At 32.7% G+C, this 9,165-nt stretch overlaps 1 pseudogene; it reads right to left on the reverse strand.

Moving 5' to 3' along the window:
• Window positions 1–6,947: 6,947 nt before the first annotated feature.
• LOC114321690 (putative UPF0481 protein At3g02645 pseudogene) lies at window positions 6,948–8,903 on the reverse strand (annotated as a pseudogene).
• Window positions 8,904–9,165: the final 262 nt, after the last annotated feature.

Raw genomic sequence — 9,165 nt, forward strand, 5'->3', positions numbered from 1 at the left:
AAAATAATTTTAAGAAAACTCCCTCTAAAGTTATGATGCCTCATAAAAAAAAAATTAAAGAATAATTTCTTAATTAATAAAAACAAGGGCCATTAGGATCCGCCCAAATACAACTGTACTGAGTGTACCAGCAAAAAAAAAAGAAAAAACACTTGAAACCAAATGCTTCATATCAGGTAGAAGCAATACTAATACAATAACAAAGAGTTTGTAGCACATGCAACCACAAAAGAAGTATTACAAATTATAAAAATAATTTTAGCATTTTGATAAGGGAAAAGATGCTGGTGGATGTAAAGATCAGTGACAAAAGTGAAGATCGGTGATGCTGATGTAGATCTGCGATGATGGAGGATTGAAAAGGACGATGAAGATCGGTAATGGCTATGATGTAGATCGGAGATAGATCTTGGTAGATTAGTGATGGATTTATGTAGATTTGTGATGGATTTTGGTAGATTGGTAAGGGATTTGGATGGCTGATGATGGTGATTAACTGTGATGATAGAGAAGATCAGCGGTGATAGTGTAGATTAGCGGTGATGATGATGTAGATTGGAGACGATGGGAATGATTAGAAATGATGGAGAAAATCGATGATGAATTTTGTGTAGATTAGAGACGGTTTTGTGTAGATCGGAGAATGATGTATGTAGATCGAATATGGATTTGTGTATATTGGAGATAGATTTAGATGGATGATAGTGGTGATGAAGTTAGTGTTGGAGGATAATAGGGAGCAAGAGTAGACAAGAGAGAGAAAGACAGAGAGCAAGAGAGAGAACGTATAGCGATTATGGTTTTGACTCGACTCTTGTTGCATTCTGGACTCGGGCTTATAGTTTTTAAATGTTGTTCATTGTCATTTTTCCCTTAATCCCCTTAAATTTGGTTATTGGATTGTAGTTGTGCGTTTGGAACAGGTTGATTGCTTGTTTTTCCAAACCTTTGTTGTCCAGATTTTTGCTCCTTCGCTCGAGCGGCCATTATTACGCTCGAACGAGCTTCGTAATTTTTCTCCTCCGCTCGAGCGGTCATTCTTGCACTTGAGCAGACTGCTCGAGCAGGATTTGTAAACTCTCAATATTTTTGCAGACCTACAAATATTGAAAGAGTATGTTCTATGCTCGAGTGGGGTTTCCTACACTCGAGCGAGTGGACGCTCGAGCGTTCAGTCTTGCGCTCAAGCGATGTCCTTCGTCTGCAAAACTTCTGAAAGTGTGTATTCTACACTCGAGCATCACTTCTTGGGCTTGAGCAGAACATTGTGTCTAACGCTCGAGCGTCACTTTTCACGCTCGAGTGGACTGCGTGTATAACAGTCCGAGAAGATGACATTTCTCATCACTTTTTCATTCCTCTCTCTCTCTAAAACTTTTCAAAAACTTAGACCTTGAGTTTCTCTATATAAAACTCATCTTCTCTTTACTAGTTCACCTAGATCCATTGGGATCTTCACCTTAGTGCCTTTGAGAAAAAGGTAGAACATCTCAAGATTTTCATTTTGATCCGAACAAAGTTGGGTTTGAGCATCTTTGGAGTTTCATTCTTGCCTTGCTCGTCTTCTCTCTTTAAGGTAGGGATTTTCTACACCTTTATATGGTCTTTAACTTAGTTATTTGTCGTTGTGTAACAATGGTGGGATTTGGGAGTAGTTTGAACAACCCTTTTGTGTGTGAAATAAAAGGAGGGGTTTTTGGTGAATAGAAAGTAAATGGTTATGGAGTTTGAAAATGAAGGTGTATTGTGTCAAAATTATTGATTTTGGTACTTGGGTTGATATTTGGAAAATGGGGAGTTTTGCCTTAATTGGATCAAATAGTTATTTTGTATAAATAATTGAAATTGACATTGACATTGGTAATGTGAAATTGGATGAGTATTGATATAAATAGTGAAGTTGGACACGTGTTGTCTCTCATCCATGAAAATTTGAATAATTTATCTATTGAAAAGATTGTATATCTGTTTAAAAATATCTATATTAGGCTATCGATAGAGAATAGCTATGATTGTTGTAGAAATTGCATGAGGATTAAGTAAATTGAAACTAATCTAATGTTGTTGTCATTGAATGTAACTTTGCTTTAAATACATTGTATATGTATGATGTTTGGGAGGAGAAAGGGGATGTACTCCATTGTTTGGCAGGAGACAAGGGATGGATTCCATTAAAATTAAGTTGGCCGGAGTGTCCGGGTAAAAGTCCTGAAATCTTGTGCATACATAGGTGTCGATTCTGCGGACAAAATTTTCGTAAAATGGCAGATTGAAGTGTTTGTGTAGTATTGTATTGACCTAGAAAACCATTGAGTTACAATCTCAGTTGGGTTATTGAAAGATAATATAATTGACTCATGAATTGAAGAAAAGTGGAATAAGATATGAACTTCGTATTTTATGATGATATAAAAATGTGAATATTTGTCACAACCATTGTATATGCACATTGTACTTATATCTTTGTTAAATCTTATATATTGTGATAGATTATTCCTACTGGGTTTTGGCTCACCTTATTTGAAAAAAAAACCATTTTCAAGAGTTAGTGATATGCTTCCGCTAAGACAATAACTGGGAGGGACTTTTGGGAGGAAGAGTTTCTTTATTTTGTTATATTCTTTTGTATAGCCGAGGGGCTTAACTTGTATTGAGCGAGGCTCATATTTGTGTAACCAAGCAATGACTTGAAAAGATGTAAGCCTGTAGGACATATGATAATGTGTTTAGTTTTAGTTTTGTTAACATTGCAACACATGCTGTAGATTCAGGATGAACATTTGTGAATGTATATCGCATGTGTTAACTTTTGTAAACGAATTCTGATGAATGAAAGCATATTATTTCTATTATTCTTCTACTTTAAGGGTTGGTTTTATTGTAATAATTTGGGGGCGTTACAGAACGAGACGACAAGTGGGAGAGAGAGAGAGAGAGAGAGAATTTATAATTAAAAAAATCACATAAAAATGTTTAGCAAAATTGTTTCTCTCCCTAAGTTGGTACTTCCTTTTTCTATGGTGATTTTGTGCAGATATAACAATTATAAAACAATCACATAAAATATACAGTGTATAAAAAGTAATCATATCAAGTTAAGTAAGCACATAATAAATATTGTTATATTTCACTCTCCTATTTTATCTTTAATAAAAATAGATAAAACTCAAAATATGAGAAGATTTCAATAGGTGCCATGATCAATTAAGAGTTTAGAATGCTATTTTCAAAATGTAACACATAAAACAAATATTAGCTTACATGAAAAATATCAATATACTACATCATCAAAATCATCTTAATAATAATGTGGCTTAATCAAAATCATTAAAGTTGAAATTAAATCATAATTTTTTTTAAACATTTTTGTGCATACAAAAAAAATCTCTATTTTTTTTTTTTTTAAAATCTCAGTATATCGAAATAGTAATAATTTTATTTTCTTCTCTTTTTCCTCTACCTTCACATGACTCATCTGTGATTTAATGACATGGTATGGAAAGTATGCAAGATAAACATGTATGTATTTCATATATGCAAGAGAGTAAATATTTTATTATTAATATGAAATATTTTGAAATTTGAAAACCAACTTTTACCAAAATCATCTATACCAATTATTTATTGTTGTTGCTAAACGTTGCGTAATTACTGTTCATTCGAGAAGATATGGTGAATATTATCTCCGGTCATATATTTTGAACATTCACTATTCAAATACCATTTTCTTCTACCAGATTTCACCTTTAATCACACTTATAAAAAAAAAAATCAAGTTTTTTTATTTTTGTACCCAAATTTTTTTGGGTCCGTGAATGTTAATTTTAGAATTACTTGATTTTGGAACCCATATCATTTTTGTTCCATGTATTCCCTTTTTAAATTGACATGATGAAATTGAGTGACCATTTCTATTACAATAATAACATACAATATTAGGATTACTAAATAATGATTCTTTAACAAAGAAGTTTTTATAAAACATTTGTTTCTTGTGGGGTTTGTACCCAATACCGGCATTGTCAAAAATACATCTTTGATTTCCAAGTAATTTATTTAAATTTTCTTTTCCTTGGATAAACTTGAAAATTATTTTATTTAAATTTTTAATTTTTTCTTTTAAGGAATCATTTTTCTTTTTCAAAATATCATTTTCATTTTTAAAAACTTCATTTTTATTTTCATTTTTAAAAACATCATTTTCAAGTTCCAAATTATTTAATTCATTTTTCAAGATAGGAGATTCTTTTGATTTCAAAATATCATTTTCTTCTTTTATCTTTAAAAAATCTTTTTGTAACTCTTCAATTTTATTAGATAAATATTCATTTTCTTTTGTTGATTTTGAAAGCAATTTTTTAAGTGTAATATTTTTAATGCTAAGTTTTCAAAATTCATCATACAATTCTTCAAATGCGGATTGTAATTCATCAAAATAATAAGATTTATTGTTAGAATTACATACCTCATCATCATCTCCAAATGCCATTAGGCATTGATTAGCAACGTAATTGTTACTGTCATCGTTTTCTAAGTTACTTTTATCGCTATCTCCCTATGCGGCTTTAATTTTGTTTTTACTTCTACTCATCATTACAAGTTCATGGGTCATGAGAGACCCCAAAAGCTCATCCATGCTCAATCTTGTTAAATCCTTTGCTTTTTGAATAACAGTCACTTTTGACTCCCATTTTTTTGGCAAAAATATGAGAAGTTTTCTCATCAATTCAACATTAGTATAATATTTACTGGATCTCTAATTTATTCCAAATTTCCCTAGCTGATTCACATGTACAAATTTTATTAAACTCATTAGAATCTAAAGCACAAAATAAAATATTCATGGCCTTGGCATTAATTTGAATGCTTCTCAAATAATTATTATCCCATTAGTGTTCTTCACTGGGCAAAATTCGCCCTTGGATGGTCTTGGAGGGTATCTTGTGACCATTGACTATAATTTTCCATAGCTCATTGTTAAAAGCTTGAATGAAAATTTTCATTTTTGCTTTCCAAGTAGTATAATTTGAGCCATCAAACAATGGTGGTCTATAGGGCAATTGACCTTTAGCAAAATTAACATCAAAATTGGTTGCCATGATCTACTCTTAGATGGTTAAGTCAAAAAATAAATAAGAGCACTTACTCTGATACAAATTGTTATCCTAGGTAGGCAAACCAAGGGGGGGTGAATTGGGTTTCTAAATAAATTGCCAAATTAAAAATTAATCAAATAATAAATAAATAATATGCTCAACAATATAAAATAAAGTAATGAAACAAAATGAGCAAAGCGAAGAGAAATCAAACACAGAGATTTATAGTGGTTCAACACGCCGAGCCTACATCCATTCTCTAAGTATCCTCCTTGGGAATTTGTCTACTATTTTTCAAACAGTAATTACACTGCTAGCTTCACGAGTGCTACTAACCTTTACAACAAGTGACTAATCCCAGTCACTCTGATTAGTTTAGAATCTGATGCCTAGTCATAATGAACCCAAGTGATTTTATCTCAAAAAATCACTCACAAAAACTCTCTCGTTTTACAAGAATAATATGAATAAGAGATAGAAAACCCTTTTACAATTTTGCTCAAACTCTCAATAATTTTTTTTCACAAAAAATATAACTCAATGAAGTATAATACAATATTTGAAAATATTTCAATATCACATATTTTTCTTTTCTTCACTTCTTTACTACTTATTTTTCTCCAACCAAAATACTCTTTGTATATCATAAAATTATATCCGTTGGAGGAAGAGAAGAGATGCTCATATCCGTTGGAGGAGAGGCGTTCCTTATGCTGAATTCGATGCCTCTGACGCATAGAGCAATGGGCAATTTTCCTTTTCAAATTTTGTAGGCAGAGGATGGAAAAATATAGCCAAAGGTCGCTTTCGATAAATAATTAAGAGTAAATTTTCAAATTTCTCATAGAAAAATCAAATGGTACACAGTGACTGCATAGTAACTTTTCTATTAAATATTTTAGCGCGCAATAACTTTAAAATTAAAATTATGTATAGTAAAATCTCTTTAAATAATATTTATATCATATCTGAAAATATATACTCCTTTTACAATTTTCGTAGAGATTTTAAATACACTTTAGTAAAAAATGACCCACCACCCATGTGGGTATATCAATTTTATCAAAAGAAAATAACCAATCAATATCAAATTTGTCAAAAGATGAATAGTGGACAATTGGATTTTTCAACACATGAATAGTAAGTTTTCTAAAATATTTTTGTAAAATCTGATATAGCATAGTAAGTTTTATTTTAAAAATATTTATAACAAATATATCATACAACATATATTATAAATAGAAAATATTTTGTGTCAAAGAATATAAAATATGCATATTTAAAAATCACAAATTGTCCCATTATATTTTAGACATCATCGAAATTAAACCACATGATTAACATATAGCCTACTTGCAAACACGTACCTAGAGATTTCCAGTGTGTTACTGTCCTATTTTCTATTTTGGAAAGAATGGTTTATTAATTGGGATATAAATATAGGATTGCATTGTTTAAAAGAGAAAATGCATGTTTTTATAATGACATTCATATGCATTTACCATATGACTTTGTTAAGCATCATACAGATTATTAAATTTATCTCTATTGGGTTTTATCTCATCCTAAGTGAAAACTAACTTTCAGATATTGATGATATACCTCTGCCAAAGGGTTAGCTTGGGAGGATTGTGGCGTTGAAGACTCATTTTATGCTGAATGTGACTCATTATGGGAAATTTATATGTCATCCATTTTATTTTTTTAATATATTTTTCAGTGTCCATAGCTTTTCATTTGTTTAAAAGAAATACAACTGATTCAATTGTTACATTGAAAATCTTATACAAAAATTAATTTATAAAAGATATTCAAATTAATTGCAAGCATATATACCTAAGCTATGGACCAATCAAAACCTCCATCGCCTATGATAGAGATAGACTCCCATTGAATCACGAAATGCTCTTGACATGAAATAAACGAGAACAGTTGTACACTGAGCAAAAGGCTTGGAAAGTGGTCAACAACAAGAGCAAAATAGTTGCCAAAAATGTAAGACACTGCCATGAGCCAAACACGTAAAGCTTCATGAACTTTCCCATCTTGACCTTCCACTTCCCATTGTAATACTTGTTGGTGTCTTCAATCACTTTGTCTAAGAAGGGCACTTTAGTCAACCTAACAGACTTGTTCATCCCATTCCATAGGTTGGCCACCTCTTTATCACTCTTCAAACGGTTCAAAATGATCCCTTTTTCTCTAAGTAATCTCACATCCTCTTCGGTATCGATAATCCCATTCATCAATTCAGTGTAACGAGCAAAAACCAATGGCCCTAATGCATTGCATGCCTCATATGCTACTAGGTTTCTCAAGACCACTTCTGTATTTAGCTCTAGACTAACAGTAGGGAGATACAATGTAGCTGTTTTAACATCGAAACTAATGGAGCAGATGTTGTCATTACTACTGGGTATGAAAGATACACCGGCTTTCAAGAGTTCAGTAACAGAAGGGATTGAGATTTCCTCCACTAGTGGAGGTTTGTTAATGGTGTTGTTCAAAGAATTTTGATCTTCGGGGTTGTCTTCTTCTTGGTCCTTGGGGGAGAATAAGAATCCAATGGGTTTTTTCAAAAGTTTAAATCCAGGAAGCTCAGAGATGATATTCAAGGGCAACTTCGATATGACTTCTGCAGGTTTTGAAAATAATACCCTTTTGAGAAAAGGTATCGGTCCAGCGTTTAGATTCGAAAGGAGCTTCCAAACCTCATCGAGAAGTTGTCTGACATAAACTGACTTCCCAAAGGATCTTTCGTTGCTCTCTTTAACTTCAGTTTGATCATCAACTTCAACAGTGTTAACATCGACTTCTTGTTCCCATTTTGGCACGATCACACGGTATAGAAGGTCTAGCAAGTGTGCACAATTCGTAACTTGATCAAAATTAGGCAATTGTTTGATCATCTTAAACGGAGAAAGCTCTTTACAGAACCCCATTAACATGGAGAGCAACATTTGATCAGCCAAGTCTAATGACGAACATCGAAATTCCAACATCTTCCTTAGCAGAAATAGTGGGATTTGATTCTCAAGCATCACCATATCTCTAAGAATGGCATTATGTGCTGATTTCCTCCTTTCAATATCAAGCAAATGTGACATACTCGATGAAACTCTTGTTAGCATGCACGCTTTACCTTCCTTGATAGTATAGATTTGAAGGAACTCAAGCAAGAATGATGCATCAACGGCCATCATCCAAGCCAAGGTTTCACCATTGATATCCAGGTACTTATGGTATGAAGCTCGAATCATCGCCTCGGACTTCATTAGTTGGTCGACTAGGTGGTGAAACTTGATGTTTTGAAGCTGCTTTTGTGTTGTTTTAGCTGCAACAAGCTTGTATCTTTGCATCTCATACAACTCAGGACGCCAGTAGTGGTAAGGGCCTAATGCTACTTCTTGTGGTATGTAACAATCCGGATCACAAACCATTAGGGTTTTGGGGACATTGAAGATGCTGACAGGGATTTCAGTGCCGTCTTCGAGCTCTTCGTCTAGGGTTCGACGAATTTGAATAACCCATTGATCCTCGTCAAAGTTCGAGTTTGAGACCATGTTGGGTTGAACATAAGACATGTAGGCTTCTTTGGGTGGTTGTTCTATTGGTTTGTAAAAGGTAGGACAAGGGAGTTGAGAGTGAAACCTTCTAAAATGCGTGGCTCTCACTATTGCAGTCGGAGAAAAAAGAGATACATGCAATTTTATGTATCGTGTGTGGTAGTTCTTTGGTTTGTTGGAAGGAGGACAAGGGAGTTGAGAATAATTTTTTTAAAAGATGAAACGTTTGCTACTGCAGAGTTTGAAAAGAATAAGATGTGTACAATTGTATGTTTCTATAAGAGGGAAATTAATGAAAACTTTAAAGAAATTTAATTGAGGATGGGGAGGTGAGGTAGTGAGTCTTTTATATATAAAAAGTAAAATGACGAACTTTCGTAGATCCTGAAGTGGTCTCACCATATTTACCTAATTAGGTTAAGTTTGGGAAGATTAAATAAATATACTTTTTGACTTTTTATGAAATATGGGTTGAGTTTTGATTGAGTTTGAAGTGATGTGTT

The sequence above is a fragment of the Camellia sinensis genome, chromosome 4, assembly GCF_055761805.1.
Source record: "Camellia sinensis isolate YWXY chromosome 4, ASM5576180v1, whole genome shotgun sequence".
Lineage (NCBI taxonomy): Eukaryota > Viridiplantae > Streptophyta > Magnoliopsida > Ericales > Theaceae > Camellia > Camellia sinensis.